This window comes from Triticum dicoccoides, chromosome 2A, assembly GCF_002162155.2.
Source record: "Triticum dicoccoides isolate Atlit2015 ecotype Zavitan chromosome 2A, WEW_v2.0, whole genome shotgun sequence".
Taxonomy (NCBI): domain Eukaryota; kingdom Viridiplantae; phylum Streptophyta; class Magnoliopsida; order Poales; family Poaceae; genus Triticum; species Triticum dicoccoides.
This window is the reverse complement of record NC_041382.1, coordinates 786,239,127-786,256,289: the sequence shown is the minus strand read 5'-3', so window position 1 is coordinate 786,256,289 and position 17,163 is coordinate 786,239,127. Positions and strand designations below refer to the sequence as shown.

Here is a 17,163-nt window from a genome sequence, read left to right as displayed (position 1 = left end):
TAGGAGGAGAAGAATAGAAGAACAAGAAGAAGAAGAAGAAGAAGAAGAAGATGAAAAAAAGTTAAAAAAAAGAACATTAGATTATTAGAAGAAGAAAGTTTATGTTAGTGGTAGGTTTAGGTTAGTGCTTGGTTTAGGTTTAGATATTATTAGAAGAAGAAAGTTGAAAAAAATAAGAATAAGTAGAAGAACATGAAAAAGTAAAAAAGGAAGAAGAAGAAGAAGAAGAAAGTTGAAAAAAAAGAACAATAAGTAGAAGAAGAAGAAAAAGGAGAAGAAGAAGAAGAAGAAGAAGAAGAAGAAGAAGAAGAAGAAGATGATGATGATGATGATGATGATGAAAAAGAAGAAGAAGATGATGAGATGAATCCCGACCTCGACACGACCGATGGTCGAGGGTCGAGAGGAAAAGGGGTCTATGGTCGAGGGGTCGAGGAGCGAGGGTCGCCGAGGGGTCGAGGGTCGAGGGGTCTAGGATTTGCCATCTCGACCCCGACACCACGACCCCATGACCCTGACCCCCTGACCCTGACACCCCGACCCCGACACGACACCTCGACACCCCAACCCCGACACGACACCCCGACACCGCAACCTTGACACAGCACCCCGACCCCTACACGGCACCCCGACCCCGACAGTGACATGACACCACCGACACCCCGACCCCCGACACGACATCCCCCGATACCCGACACGACACCCGACCCCCGTCATCTCCCGAAAAAGGTGCTCTTCGGCCTTCCAGAGGCCGACGGGGTCATATATTTGTGAATTATGTACATATATATATATATATATTAATTACTTCATGTTATTAGGTATTCAATTTTTTATTGTGTTCATGATGATGATACACACTTAAATATTTTATTGTGTTTATGTTGTACTAATTTCGTTTACTGTTTGTCATTGCAGGTGTTGACAGATGGTGGGCGCGGGTCGAGAGCGCTCCGAGCCTCCTTCCTCGGCGCTTGCTGGGAGGGGTGCTATTATTCCACCCCAGCACCTCCGGAGAGCGCTGGTAGACAGTATGCAGACACCGGCAGGCACTTTTTCTTCGGCCAGGAGAGATCGGGGGAAGATGAAGAGTGCTGCTAGAGGTGGACGTGGCGGCGGGACAGGTAGGAAGGTTGCTGCACCTCCCCCGCCGCCACCCCTAGCTGATTCTGCCGACCACCGGAATGCTCCATCTCAGGTGGACCCGTCTGACTTGGACCCGTCTCGGACTCCGGTCCATGAGCCTCGGGCCGACGAGCCTCGGGTCGCCGAGCCTTCTTCCCACAAGACTCGGGTTGCATAGTCTTTGTCCCACGAGACTCCGGTCCCAGAGTCTTCGTCCCGCATGACTCTAGAGACTAGTGGACATGCTGGTTGTGAGGACACCTTTTCTGACGATAGCGAGGGCGAGCTGGTTCAGGGGGGCAAGAAGGTCTACTAGCGTGGTGGTAAAAAGCTCCCGCCCGTGCTGGCGACCCGCGATCACATGTGGTTGATTGAGCCTAACGGGGAGAAGTAAGCGCATTTACTCTTTTTTAACCTTTGTCCTTCATGTTTCTTCAAATTAATATCTAATATGTTGGCCTTGTCATATTGCAGGGGTTGGAAATACAACCCTGGTGTCCGCAGGCCCAACCAGGTCCTTGGTCTGCTTTGCCGGCACCACTTCCCGGGGTGGGTCACGTTGCCCGGTGAGGGTCAGGTTCCACAACTAGCACTGAGATGGGAGCTGTACGTGGCTGCCCCGGCCCCGCCAGGGGAGAGGGTCGATGCTGTCTTGTGCGAGACAGTGGCCGACATTGTGATCCGACGGTTTTGGGTAATTTCCCCTTTACAGAATTACAAATCAACAGTACCTAGTCATTGTACTAATCAGTGTTGTCTTGGTTGATTGCAGACAGATGCCTACCTGGTTTGGAACAAAATATAGATTTTGAAAGAGGAAAAACATTGAGACATACGTACAATGAGGATATTGAATAGAAAGCAAAACAAGGGAGGAGGTACAACTCACTATCATCCCAACAAAACACACATGAGTGACAACAGTACCATTGTAGGACAACTTTTTCTTCACCACACGTTCCCTTGAACTTGACAACAAAAGTGGAGACAAAGACGATGTGTATGACGTACAGATTTTCTAGCTCTTATATTGTAGGCATTGAACTTCGCCATTCATGGATGAGATTGGATGGTTTAGTAACCCATAGAGGAGTTTCACGACCATTCGGATTTGTGTGTTCATCTTTTTAGGCATATGCGAAGGTTGGGATGTCCTAACAAAAAGGCACATTCCAATTAGTTTCAGAAACAAAACAAGAGAACTACTTATTTCAGAAACATGAACTACAAAAAGTACATAACATACATGGCGAGTTCTCTGGATCATTGATAACCCACAAGTATAGAGGATTGCAACAATTTTAGAGGGTAGAACATTCAACCCAAATTTATTGATTCGACACAAGGGGAGCCAAAGAATATTCATGAGTATTAGCAGTTGAGTTGTCAGTTCAACAACATCTGAAAGACTTAATATCTGCAACAGAGTATTTAGTAGCAAAGTAGTATGGAAGTAACGGTAACGGTGGCAAAAGTAACAATAGCAGTTTTGTAGTAATCGTAATAGTAGCATCAACGAAAGTAACTAAGCCAAGATCAATATGTGATTGGTGATGATAATTGTGTCGGATGATGTTCATCATGTAGCTGTCATAATCTAGGATGACACATAAATAGCTCCAATTCATCAATGTGCTATGGGCATGTATTCCGTATATAGTCATACATGCTTATGGAAAATAACTTGCATGCCAACTTTTGTCCTACCCTCTGATACGTCTCTGTCGTATCTACTTTTCCAAACACTTCTGCCCTTGTTTTGGACTCTAATTTGTATGATTTGAATGGAACTAACCCGGACTGACGTTGTTTTCAGCAGAATTGCCATGATGTTTTTTTATGTACAGAAAACAAATATTCCCGGAATGACCTGAAACTCCACGGGAGGTCTTAGAAAAAACAATAAAAAATCCTCGCCAAATATGAAGACCAGGGGGCCCACACCCTTCTCACGAGGGTGGGGGGCGTCCCCCCTAGGGCGCGCCCCTACCTCGTGGGCCCCCTGTTGCGTCTCCGACTCCAACTCCACCTCCATATATTGAGTATCGATGTGAAAAAAATCAGGGAGAAGAAATCATCACGTTTTACGATACAGAGCCGTCGCCAAGCCCTAAAACCTCTCGGGAGGGCTGATCTGGAGTCCGTTCGGGGCTCCGGAGAGGGGGATTCGTCGCCGTCGTCATCATCAACCATCCTCCATCACCAATTTCATGATGCTCACCGCCGTGCGTGGGTAATTCCATCGTAGGCTTGCTGGACGGTGATGGGTTGGATGAGATTTATCATTTAATCGAGTTAGTTTTGTTAGGGTTTGATCCCTAGTATCCATTATGTTCTGAGATTGATGTTGCTATGACTTTGCTATGCTTAATGCTTGTCACTAGGGCCCGAGTGCCATGATTTCATATCTGAACCTATTATGTTTTCATGCATATATGTGAGTTCTTGATCCTATCTTGCAAGTCTATAGTCACCTACTATGTGTTATGATCCGGCAACCCCGAAGTGACAATAATCAGGACCACTCCCGGTGATGACCATAGTTTGAGGAGTTCATGTATTCACTATGTGCTAATGCTTTGTTCCGGTTCTCTATTAAAAGGAGGCCTTAATATCCCTAAGTTTCCAATAGGACCCCGCTTCCACGGGAGGGTAGGACAAAAGGTGTCATGCAAGTTCTTTTCCATAAGCACGTATGACTATATACGGAATACATGCCTACATTACATTGATGAATTGGAGCTAGTTCTATGTCACCCTATGTTATGACTGTTACATGATGAACCGCATCCGGCATAATTATCCATCACTGATCCGGTGCCTACGAGTTTTCCATATACTGGTTTACGCTTATTTACTTTCCCGCTGCTACTATTACAATCACTACAAAATACCAAAAACATTACTTTTGCTGTCTTTACTTTTGTTGCCGTTACCACTACTATCATATTACTTTGCTACTAAACACTTTGCTGCAGATACTAAGTTTCCAGGTGTGGTTGAATTGACAACTCAGCTGCTAGTACTTGAGAATATTCTTTGGCTCCCCTTGTGTCGAATCAATAAATTTGGGTTGAATACTCTACCCTCGAAAGCTGTTGCGATCCCCTATACTTGTGGGTTATCAAGACTAATTTCTGGCGCCGTTGCCGGGGACCATAGCTCTATTCTTTGAGTCACTTGGGATTTATATCTGCTTATCACTATGAAGAACTTGAGAGATCCAAAAACCAAGATCTATCCCTCAACTACGAGGGGAGGTAAGGAATTGCCATCTAGCTCCGCACTTGATTCACCTTCTGTTATGAGTAAGTTTGCGACACCTACACCTGCTTTTGCTATTCGTTCTGATATGTCGCATGTTATTGATGAGACTGCTTCTATGTCTGATACTACTGTGCCTCTTAGTGAATTTCTTGATGAACAAATTGCAAGGGCTAGAGAAAAAGAAATTATTTAATCTGAATACGATGATGATAGTGATGATGAAAACATGCCTGTTATTCCTAAAGGTTATCTTTTTGATAAGGAATCTTCTGCCGCTATTTTCGCTTGCAAGGATAGATATGAGCTTAAGAGGTTATTAATTAAATGGAACAAAGAATCACTTAGAGATAAAAGGAGACCCGACCCTGCTTTTGCCACTTCACCTATATGTGTTCCTGATAAAGATTATGAATTCTCTGTTGATCCTGATATAATAACTTTGGTTGAATCTGATCCGTTTTATGGTTATGAATCTGAAACTGTTGTGGCACACCTTACTAAGTTAAATGATATAGCTGCCCTGTTCACTAATGATGAGAGATCACATTACCTCTATTTACTCAAAATATTTCCGTTCTCATTAAAGGGTGATGCTAAGATATGGTTTAATTCTCTTGATCCTGGTTGTGTGCGTAGTCCCCAGGATATGATTTATTACTTCTCTGCTAAATATTTCCCTGCTCATAAGAAACAAGCTGCTTTGAGGGAAATATAGAAATTCGTGCAAATTAAAGAAGAGAGTCTCCCACAAGCTTGGGGGAGGCTTCTCAAGTTACTTAATGCTTTGCCTGATCATCCTCTTAAGAAACCCGAAATACTTGATATCTTTTATAATGGACTAACCGATGCTTCCAGAGATTACCTGGATAGTTGTGCTGGTTCTCTTTTCAGGGAAAGAGCACCGGATGAAGCTGAAATTCTATTGAATAATATGTTGACAAATGAAAATAATTGGGAACCTCCTAAACCAGCTTCTGAGCCAGCTCCTGCTCCAATTACTGAGCCTATTCCTAAACCAACTCCGAAGAAGAGAGGTGTTCTATTTCTCAGTCCCGAAGATAAGCAAGAGGCAAAGAAATCTATGAAAGAGAAAGGTAAAAGCTGAAGACGTTAAGAATTTACCTCCTATTGAAGAAATATATGGTCTTAATATACCACCTGTTGAAGAAACATATGATCTCAATTCTTTATTTATTGAAGAACCTCCTGATCCCGATATCCCGACACAGGTAGTAAAGGTAAATTCTCTCTATAGATATGATAAAGCTGAAGTCCCTCCTACTAAAATTGCCAGTCAATGCTTGGATGAGTTTGATGACTTTATGTATAAGCAAGATGGCTTCAATGCTTATTTTGGTAGACAATTAAAAGAAAATGCTTATATGATTAGACGATTGGGTGATTATATGGCTAATATTAAAGATGAACTTAAACTTGTTAGCAAACATGCTTCTATGGTTACCACTCAAGTAGAAGAAGTACTTAAGGCTCAAAAAGAAGTGCTTGATGAAATTAATAGTAAGAAAAATGATTATGCTATTAGAGTGGCTACTAGAACTGGTAGAATGACTCAGGAACCTTTGTATCCTGAAGGCCACCCTAAGAGAATCGAGTAAGATTCTCAGAGAAATAATATTGATGTTCCTAGTTCTTCTAAAAAGAAGAAAAAGAAAAATGATAGAACTGTGCAAACTTCTAGTGAACCTATTGCTGAACCACCTGATAATCCAAATGATATTTCTATGTCTGATGCTGAAACACAATCTGGTAATGAGCATGAACCTAATAAAAATATTAATGCTGATGTTCATGATGATGCTCAACCTAGTAATGACAATGATGTAGAAATTGAACCTGCTGTTGATCTTGATAACCCACAATCAAAGAATCAACGTTATGATAAAAGAGACTTTGTTGCTAGGAAACATGGTAAAGAAAGGGAACCTTGGGTTCAGAAACCCATGCCTTTTCCTCCAAAACCATCCAAGAAAAAGGATGATGAGGATTTTGAGCGCTTTGCTGAAATGATTAGGCCTATCTTTTTGCGTATGCAATTAACTGACGTGCTCAAAACAAATCCTTATGATAAATATATGAAGGATATCATTACTAATAAAAGAAAGATACCAGAAGCTGAGATTTCCACCATGCTTGCTAATTATACTTTTAAGGGTGGAATACCCAAGAAACTTGGAGATCCCGGAGTACCTACTATACCTTGCTCCATTAAAAGAAATTATATTAAAACTGATTTATGTGATCTTGGAGCCGGTGTTAGTGTTATGCCTCTCTCTTTATATCGTAGACTTGAATATAGTATCATGATTGTTTTGAAAAAGTGTTGTCATCCGAGATATCTTATTATTACTCACTAGTTGATTATGCCACTGATATGAGTAAAGATGAGACCTAAATGTTATTGTGAGTGTGGTTAGTTCTTAATCTCTGTTGAAAACCTGAATATTGGCTAGACATATTTGCAACAACAAGATCAAACAGAGTTTGTAAAAGTTTTTCTTTATCACTTTTAGTTTTTCAACTGAATTGCTTGAGGACAAGCAATGGGTTAAGCTTGGGGGAGTTGATATGTCTCCATCGTATCTACTTTTCCAAACTCTTTTGCCCTTGTTTCGGACTCTAGTTTGCATGATTTGAATGGAACTAATCTGGACTGGTGCTGTTTTCAGCGGAGTTGCCATGGTGTTATTTTTGTGCAGAAATCAAATTTCTCGGATTGACGTGAAAATTTAAGGAGAATATTTTTGGAAAATATAAAAAATACAAGCGGAAAAATATACCAGAGGGGGCCACCCAGAGGCCAAAAGCTCTGGGGGCGCGCCTACGCCCCAAGGTGTGCCTCTCAGGCTTGTGGCCCCCCTGGACCGCCTACAACCCTAACTCCAACTCCATAATTCCCATTCGTAGAGAAAAAAGTCAGAGAGAAGGATTCATTACAGTTTTACGATACACAAATGTCGTCACCTCATGTTCTTCATCGGGAGGGCTGATCTGGAGTCCGTTCGGGGCTCTGGAGAGTGGAATCTGTCGCCTTCGTCATCATCAACCTTCCTCCATCAACAATTTCATAATGCTCGCCGCTGGGAGTGAATAATTCCTTTGTAGGCTTGGTGGACGGTGATGGGTTGGATGAGATTTATCATGTAATCAAGTTAGTTTTGTTAGGCTTTGATCCCTAGGATCAACTATGTTCTGAGATTGTTGTTGCTATGACTTTGCTATGAGTAATGCTTACCACTAGGGCCCGGGTTCCATGAATTCAGATACGAACCCTTTATGTTTCCATGAATATATTTTTATTCTTGATCTGATCTTGCAAGTTATACACACCAATTGCATGTTATGATCTGCATACCCCAAAGTGACAATAATTGGGATTCTTTCCGGTGATTACCGTAGTTTGAGGAGTTCATGTATTCACTAAGTGCTAATGCTTTGTTCCGGTTCTCTATTAAACGGAGGCATTCATATCCCTTAGTTTCCATTAGGACCCTGCTGCCACTGGAGGGTGATAACCCACAAGTATAGGGGATTGCAACAGATTTCGAGGGTAGAGTATTCTCAAGTATTAGCAGCTCATTTGTCAATTCAACCACACCTAGAAACTTAGTATCTGCAGCAAAGTGTTTAGTAGCAAAGTAATATGATAGTAGTGGTAACTGCAACAAAAGTAAAGACAACAAAAGTAATGTTTTTGGTATTTTGTAGTGATTGTAACAGTAGCAGCGGGAAAGTAAATAAGCGTAAACCAGTATATGGAAAACTCGTAGGCATCGGATCAGTGATGGATAGTTATGCCGGATGCGGTTCATCATGTAACAGTCATAACATAGGGTGACACAGAACTAGCTCCAATTCATCAATGTAATGTAGGCATGTATTCCGTATATAGTCATACGTGCTTATGGAAAAGAACTTGCATGACATCTTTTGTCCTACCCTCCCGTGGCAGCGGGGTCCTATTGGAAACTTAGGGATATTAAGGCCTCCTTTTAATAGAGAACCGGAACAAAGCATTAGCACATAGTGAATACATGAACTCCTCAAACTATGGTCATCACCGGGAGTGGTCCTGATTATTGTCACTTCGGGGTTGCCGGATCATAACACATAGTAGGTGACTATAGACTTGCAAGATAGGATCAAGAACTCACCTCGAATCGTCAATTGGGCATGTTTATGGGTGTGTCTGCCTATTGCGTGAGGGTAGCTCCCATATAGGGAATATCCTATTCGACGTCGAACAGTCGACCTTTCGCATAAGAGTTGGCGATCGAACGGTGAATTGGGCGCATTAACAGGAACAACCCATTAACGTGTTCCTCGTTTCCGGTTTTGGGAACCTTCTAGAGTTTCCAATCCGTTTTTTCTGGTTTTTCAACCTTCTAGAAGGTCCCATGAACCGGTTTTTCTCTTTCTTTTTTGTTTTTGGGTTTTCTTTTTTTACGTCTTTCTTTTTATTTTTCTACTTCCTTTTCTATTTTTTGTTTCTTTTTATTTTTCAAGTTTAATATTTTAAGAAAAGAGTTCATGTTTCAAAAAATGTTCAGAAACATAATAAAATTGTTCCCACTTTTAAAAAACATACAATTTTCAAAAAATTCTCGTGTTTTAAGAAAAATCATAAATTCAGAAAATATTCGCACTTTAAACAAAATTTATCTGGGATTTATAAAAATGTTCCCATTTTAGAAAATTCTACGGATTGTTTTTATACAATTTTATCAGGACTTCTCATATAATTGTCAAGATTTCAAAAAATGTACCTTTTTAAAAAATTCGTTCACAAATTTCAAAAGAAATATTGTTTTCAACATTTTGTTCACGTATTAAATTAAAATTCGCGTTCCAAATTTGTGTGGGATTTTTAAAATTGTTCTCCATTTCAAAATTTGTTCCAAAAATCCAAAAAAATCGTGAGTTTAAAAATTGTTCCTGTTTTGAAAATTTTGTTCACAAATTCAAAAAGTTTTCATGTTTACGAAAAAAATTAGGAAATTTGAAAATGTGGTTGCATTTCACAAAATCGTTTGGGTTTGTTAAAACTTGTTCGTATGTTCAGAAAATAAGTCAATTTTTTGAATATTGTTCGGAATACTGCTATTAGTGTTTAACTATTGTGATGTATTTATGTCGCAATATCACTGTGGTTGTAGTGGCAAGCAGTGACCGAACATGAGTAGGTAATCTCAGCTTCGATTCCCACCCAGAATCAACAAATTTTCCCCGATTTTTTCATTCGCGGTGCACCGCAAAGGGCCGGCCTAGTGTGGGCGCACCGGTGCAATGGGGCATCTGTCTGCCACAAAATGCTGCGCATAGGAGCTCCCCCCATGCTTGTATGGGCCGGCCCATTTCTCGGGTTTTTTCATTGGTTTTTTCCTTCTTTTTATTTTTTGTTTCCTTTTTCTTTTCCTAGTTTTTATTTTCTGTTTAATATCTTATTTTTTATTTTTATTTTCTCTTTATCTTCTTTCCTTTTTCACTTTTGGGTGAAGTTTCTTTTCAAATTCGTTAACATTTTTTGTTAATGGATTTCAACAAATGTTAATCAATGTAAGAAAAAGTTCAGCAAATTCAAATGTTGTCTGTCTGATATTAAAATTTTCATAAAATTGAAAATTTATTCATTAAATTTATATTTTTTATTGTGTTTTCAATTTTTAAAATACCTTCAAATTCGTGAACATTTTTTTAAATCATGAATAGTTTGCGACATTAAGAGCATATTTTTTAGATTTTGTTCATCAGATCTAAAAAATGTTGATCAGCATTCCAAATTTGTTCATAGATTTTCAGAAAAAATTTATCAATTCAAAATTTATACATCCATTTAAAAAATGTTCTCGGATACAATTTTGTTCAACATGTCCAAAAAATGTTCATCCAATTCATAATTTGTTCATCAAATACAAAAAAAATGTTTGTCATTGTTTGAAAATTCTCATAGAAGTTTTCATCAAAATAAAATAAATTCATTAAATTAGAAAAATGTTTATTCTTTTGAAATCGCAAACATGTTTTGAAATCGAGAACCTTTTCTGAATTTGGCGCACATTTTTGAACCCATGAGCATTTATCATTCCCAAACATTGTTTCAAATTATGAACAATTTTTTACTTCTCGATAATTTCACAATTTGCAACTTTTTTTAATTCTGGTTTATTTTTAAAAAGGGAAAAAAGTAAAAACTGAAAAATGAGAAGAAAAGTTGCTTCCCGCTTTTCCCGCCGCGCACATGGGCCGGCCCAGGAGGTGTGCGGGGCAGCGGGGTGCACGCTCGTTGTTCCTGTTCGTGGCACACGGTACGCGCCAAATAGGAGCACCCTTGTGTAAGCTAGAAGTTTACCTCGCCTACACACCGTCTATTGGGTGACAGTCTCCATCAGCAGCAGCTACGACCACACACCTTGAGCAAAGCAGCGACCAAATACGCGGCACCTTCAGCGAAGCAAACACATAGCTTTGCTGGACGCGAGCAGAGCGCCTGACTACTTTTTTTTGGGAAAAACCTCCAATCTATTCATCTTCAATCATGGTAGTATAACGAACACTAAAAATAATAAAAATTACATACAGATCCGTAGACCACCCAGCGACGAGTACAAGCACTGAAGCGAGCCGAAGGCGCGCCACTGTCATCGCCCCTCCCTCGCCGGAGCCGGGCAAACCTTGTTGTAGTAGACAGTTGGGAAGTCGTCGTACTAAGACCCCATAGAACCAACACATCAGAACAGCAACCGCCGCCGACGAAGAGCGTATATCAAAAGGATCCAACCTGAAAACACACGAACGAAGACGAACGACGAATAGATCTGACCAAATCCATCAAAGACAGATCCGCCAGAGACACACCTTCACACGCCTACCAATGATGCTAGACGCATCATCAGAACGGGGACTAGGCGGAGAGACCTTTATTCCATCTTCAGGGAGCCGCCTCCGACTCGACTTCCTGAGCAGGACACAAACCCTAATAAAGATCGAAAAAAGATCTAAAAACGGAGCCCTCCTACCGGCAAGGGCCGAGATCCACTCCGTCTCCATGGCCCTAAGGTCACCGGAGACGGGACGGACCGGCGGCGGCTGGCTAGGTCACGTACGAGTTGAATTGCTGATGTTTAACTCATAGTTGGCCGGCCAATCTTCTATTCACGAAAAAAAGCTAGCCCATCTTCTAGCAAATATAGGTCGTTGAGGGAATTCAGTTTACACTCCCAACAACTTATATTTCAAAACAGAGGAAGTATTATTTTGATTAAATTATTTATCACAAGCTATGTGAACATTTATGTTCATGCACTACAACATTTCCAGAGAATGCTAGAATAATTTTGGAGCCTGTTACACAATAAAAAGAAGCACCAAAACTAAAGTTGAACTTTGTCTAACCAATTAACATTTTGCAAATGGACAAACTGAAATAATTAAATTTCATTTTGTTTTTACAGGAGAAGCAGAATGTTGTCATGCAAAACTGATTGACCAAAAAGAATGAATTTTACGATAATTGTGCAATCAACACAAGTTCAACATCTTCTAATGAATCGGCACTTGTTCTGCCTGTTTCATCGAATATAAGCACTGACGCGCCTGGTGAAATAACAATCGAAGTCCTGCATTAGAGACAATATCATATAAGATAAAGAAGGTAATGTTCTATGGAATCCAGAAAAGCCATATATATATTCTCGCGGGAAGAAAAGTCATATCATATAAGATAAGATAAAGAAGGTAACATATATAGTCAACCAAAACGAAGACAAGAAAGAGAACAACTCCTGCGTGTGCATCCACCTTAGAGCATCACCACACCGGAAAAAAAAAAATCTTATAGCATCATGTCGTCCTTGGATGGCAGACGACTGTATAAGTTGAGGAGCAGGTTGGTCCTGCCCCGCAACCACGGCGGTCGGAGGAAGTATAACACCATCACCGTGGCCACCACCCGGAACGGCGTCAAGTACAGTACAACAGCCATCACCAGCAAAAGCGCCATGAAGACGGGCGTCAACCTGGGGTCGTGCCAGCGGAGCAGCGACTGCGCGCGCTCCCCCTGTGCAGCTAGGTCGACGAGCACCGTCTGCACCATCCCAGACAGGCTCCGGATCCGATCGTATCTCAGCCTCACCGTGTCATCTGGCTTGGATGTCGGGAACGTGTCGAACTCTTCGTCCAGCTCGTCGGGGTACGCCAGATCCGTGTACCACCACGTAACCATATCTATGTGCTCGTTCGGGTGTGCGAGCTCCGCGCGGGACAGCATCGTGTCTATGTGTGGAGGCTCCCGTGGCCGCCGGGAGTAGTTGCACGCCCCGACAATGATCATGCATATGAACACGGCCGGCATGATCAGCTCCGGGTAGCACACCAGCTTCAGCAACACCACGTGATATCGTCATCAGTGGGTTCTTCCACTTGCAGATGTCGTCGAACCATTTGGCCACGACGACGACGCCGGAGAAGAGCGACGTGATGCGGTAGAAGTTGGCCTTGCTCCGGCGCAGGCTAAACATGTGCGAGTCCACGTCGAGCATGTACTCCACCACCTCCCTAAGCAGCGGCGGATCAGCCGTGCCCAGCCGCGTGGCCACACAATCACCATCGTCTGGTTCCGGAGGTAGTCCAGCTGTCCAGCACTCCAGCTTCGTGTAGTGCATCTTGGGCCGCAGCGCCCACCCGTACTGCGCCAGCATGTTTGCCCACGCGGTGCAGGTGAACCGGACGGCGAGGTGCTTGACGAATACCTCCTGCTTGGTGGACTCGAAGTGAGCGCCGGACAAGGCGAACTTCTGCCACCACACCGGGTTGGGGGTCTTCTCCAGGTGGCACGTGGTGCCTCCACGTATGGATTCCCGGTGATGTCCATGGTGTTGAGGTCGCGCGCCTTGACGACTGTCACGTATGACCATGTCGTACATCGACGACACTCTCGTCGCCATTGCCGCGCCATCGACGACACTCTCGTCGCCATTGTCGTTTCGATGAAACCGTACGCTGATGCGGGGGCCGCCTGCACCGGCGAGGAGGGTGGCATGCCTTTGCTCTTCCCCTTGGATTCGGTCGCCGCCACCGCTGATATAGAAGAGGCCTTTTGCTCCCCCGTCTGGCCACCAAAACACGAGCGAATATATTCATGCATTAGTCTTCTTCAATAAATATAAATATAAAATTACTAAGCAAATCTAGAGGACGACAATAAAACTAAAAATAATACTTTCTCCGTCCTATAATGTAATACGTTTTCCCATAATATACGAAGGCAGTATTACTTGAATGTGGTATAATACATACATAGTATACATAATTCCTTCATGTATAATTCTTTGAATATTATGAAAATATATCTCATAAAAGATCTAGTAATATAGTTTGTGTTTTTTATTTTCCTAATTACTTATATATATATGTACATATACTGATGGTCAAACTTTAAAGTTGTTTGATTGACAACAGTCCAAATCTACTAGTATTACGAAACATATATTAGGGCATCTCCAACACTGACCCGCAAACTTGCTTCGGCATCTGTCCACAGACAAGGGTGCGGGAGGCGGCCATCCCACGCTGCCTTCATACGTTTCAACCACTGTTTGAACTAACCAGATGAAATTCATGCGAGCACGACGGATTTCATATAAACCGGATGAAATTCATTACATCTTGAACATTTTTCATATAAAACAAATGTAATTCATTACATTTTTTATATAAACTGGACCAACCATACGCTAAACCTAATTTAAATGGTCGGCAGTGCCTGTTCCCCATACCCGGCCATGAGCCCCGAGAACTGAAGCTCCGGCTATTGCATTCGCTTTCTTCAGTTATGCCTTGGCGCTCTCCAGCTCCGCCTCCGTAACCTGACGAAATGAAGTTTTCCGCCTCCACGTCGCCGCCAAGCGGCTAATCCGCCAACGATGTTCGGCCCACTAAGCTTGGCTTCCACAGGTGGGGAAGAGCGATGTCTTTCTTGGGACCCGAGCGGCGGTGACCTAACATGCACTACTCTTGCTCGCTGTTGGCGGTGCCCGCGGACGTCCCGACTTCATCGTTGTGGCGGCGGGCCGGTCGCGGCCGCGGCGCGGCTGGCGATGTCCTCCCCATCATCGCTCTTGCCCGACACCTCATCCGCCACCTCGTCGAACTCCCTGTAGGCGGCTTCTAACTCTGCCTGATGTTGGTGGTATCGCCAGCAGTCATGGCGGATCTCGCAGGCGGAGCGATAGGCCTTGAGCAGCGCATCCTGCTTGGGCACGTCCACATCCGGCACGATGGATGGGCCGGCGACGAGCAGCTCCTCCGTGTGCCGGTGCTCCTCGAGGAGGTGGAGGTTGTAGGCTTGGTCAGCCTATGCCTACCGGAAACTGGCCTCCTCCTCCTCCTCCCATATCATGTCCGTGTAGTGCGCACAGGACTCGCCGATGGTGAGGCCCATTTGCACCGGCGAGGAGGGTGGTGCCCCCTTGTCCTCCATTCGGGCGTCGTCGCCCTCCGTCTGTTGGTCGGCCTGCCAACCGACAACAATGGTATCCATCTCCTTCTACTCTAAGGAGAGGGTGTCCGAGAGTGCTTTGGAGCACGAAGAGGCCATGTCGGGCGTGGTGCAGAGAGGAGAAAGTGATCGGAGGAGGATGACTGCGGCTATGACCAGGGCTGGAGTTTATATAGCGGGCGGATGGCTGTGGGCTGTGGCGGTGAGGTTAATGGTGGGCAGCAGACGGATGGACGGGTGGCGCTAAGGTAGATTCCTTGGCAACTGCATATCATTAGTGTAGACGTGACGAACCGATGGAGTGTCGCTTGTACGCGGAGCAGTCGCTAGCACCGGGAAGCGGCACAGGCGGCGCTCTCTCGGCCGTTGCGCTGCTTCAATGTCGGCCATGAGAGGTCGCGTCCACTCTGGCCGTGCATTAATGCGGCACTGACGCTCTGGAGCCACGCCGACTTTTTCGGGCGGGAAGCGGGCGAGGGCGAGGGTTATGGTTTTTGATGGGCCAGGGCAGTCAGACGGGAGCGCGGTAGCGGTCTGGACACCTGCAAAGCCACCTTACTTTGTCTCAGGTTTGCGAGAAAAAATATGTCTGGACCACCGAGTGAATCGATACAGGCCCGCGTGGATAGCACAACATGTCTGGGTTGGTCCGCACGTATGCGGGTGTTTTTAGGGTCCGTGTTGGAGATGCCCTTAGTAAGGTTCTAGTTTCCAAGCAGGGATGTGCGACTAAAGCAAATCAATATCATCGGATTCCTAGCCTTGTTCATCAAGTACCAAAGTCATATACCAAGGATGCGAGTGGTATATGTAGCACTTAATATTAAAGGATGAAATTTACAAACTGTCAATTTTTTAAATATACCTGGATACTCTCCGTTCTGTGAAGTCTGTCAATTATATCTTGTGCGGTAGCCGGTCTCTTCTTTGGATTGAAGTCTCTGCACTCTAAAGCTATTTCGTACATACTCGTATTTGTTCGGATTCAGTGTCTCGTTGTGATCCCTCCAACTTATCATTCCAACTTTCAAGCACCTAAAGAATTTCAATGGTGGGTTATGATCTATGGAATGGATCTGCAGCATCTTTCTATATAGGAAATAATATGTATACAATATAGCAAGCACATACATTCAAGCATCAAATGAAGAACAAAAATTCACTGGAATGTAGACCGTGTCCCACTAGATTCAAGTCAGGTCTATCACAATGTAAATTGTACTTTCAGAAATGATGCATCAAACTGGGAAGAAAACTTCTTTAACAATAATTTGATGTGTTAATTCTTTTGCAGCCAGCTCAAAAAAAATATTCTTTTGCAGCCAAAACTATGCTTCCCACTTGTGTTCTTCGAGAAATAATATGATTATATACATCTGAAACTAAAATATAGTGACAATATGAGAAGTAAATGGGTGCCCATTTTTTAAAAGTTGGTCCTTCTTAGCCAAAAAGGAAGTTGAGAAGTTGAGATATTATCTTGTAACAATGGCATATATTGTTCTTACATTCTTAGTCAGTTGATACCCCTTCTCCCATGTCAATATTTCTATGACAATAACACCAAGACTATACAAGTCAGCACTGGGTGCGATTACACCACCTTAACGAAATTCTGGCGCCAAGTATCCCCTATATAAAAGGAGAAAAGATCTGACCGATTAGTCAACAAGGAGAGTGGGAGTCAAACCACAGAGCAACTTACAAAAGGAGTTTGCTAGCTTACATCGTTCCTAATATAGTTTTGGTACATCGCGGCTTTGATTTTCATCAAAGCATCTGGAGAACAAACCCAATTTGCAAATACCATGCCTTGAACCTAGATGGGTAGGAGGCATCAGCCCCTTCCCACCACTAAGCTATGCCTTAGTCTGCCCCACATCGAGTATTGGGAGGGAGGTTGTGTTTGGCGCCGGTTAGCGAGTGCCCTACCTCTCAGCTTGCTGAGTTCAGGCAGGTCATTGCTTAGCGACCACGCGGGCACCCCACCTCCCCGTTCAAGCAGCGTAGGTTTGGACCGGCCTAAATAGCTAATTCCAGTTTTGGGAAGCAACTCGTTTTCATGCCCGCGAGCTGCTTTCGCTAAAGAAGACGCACACACTACTAGTAGTAGCACGGGTTTTGAGGCTATTAGTAGCGCGGGCAGCCACGCTACTACTATGGTGCTACAGCTAATTGTTAGTAGTAGCGCGGTCCATACCCGCGCTACTACTATTGACTATAACAGCAACGCTTTTTCAGAACGCGCTACTATTAGT

At 43.3% G+C, this 17,163-nt stretch overlaps 1 pseudogene; it reads right to left on the bottom strand.

The window, feature by feature from the left end:
• Positions 1-12,241: 12,241 nt before the first annotated feature.
• Positions 12,242-13,352, bottom strand: LOC119358495 (annotated as a pseudogene).
• Positions 13,353-17,163: the final 3,811 nt, after the last annotated feature.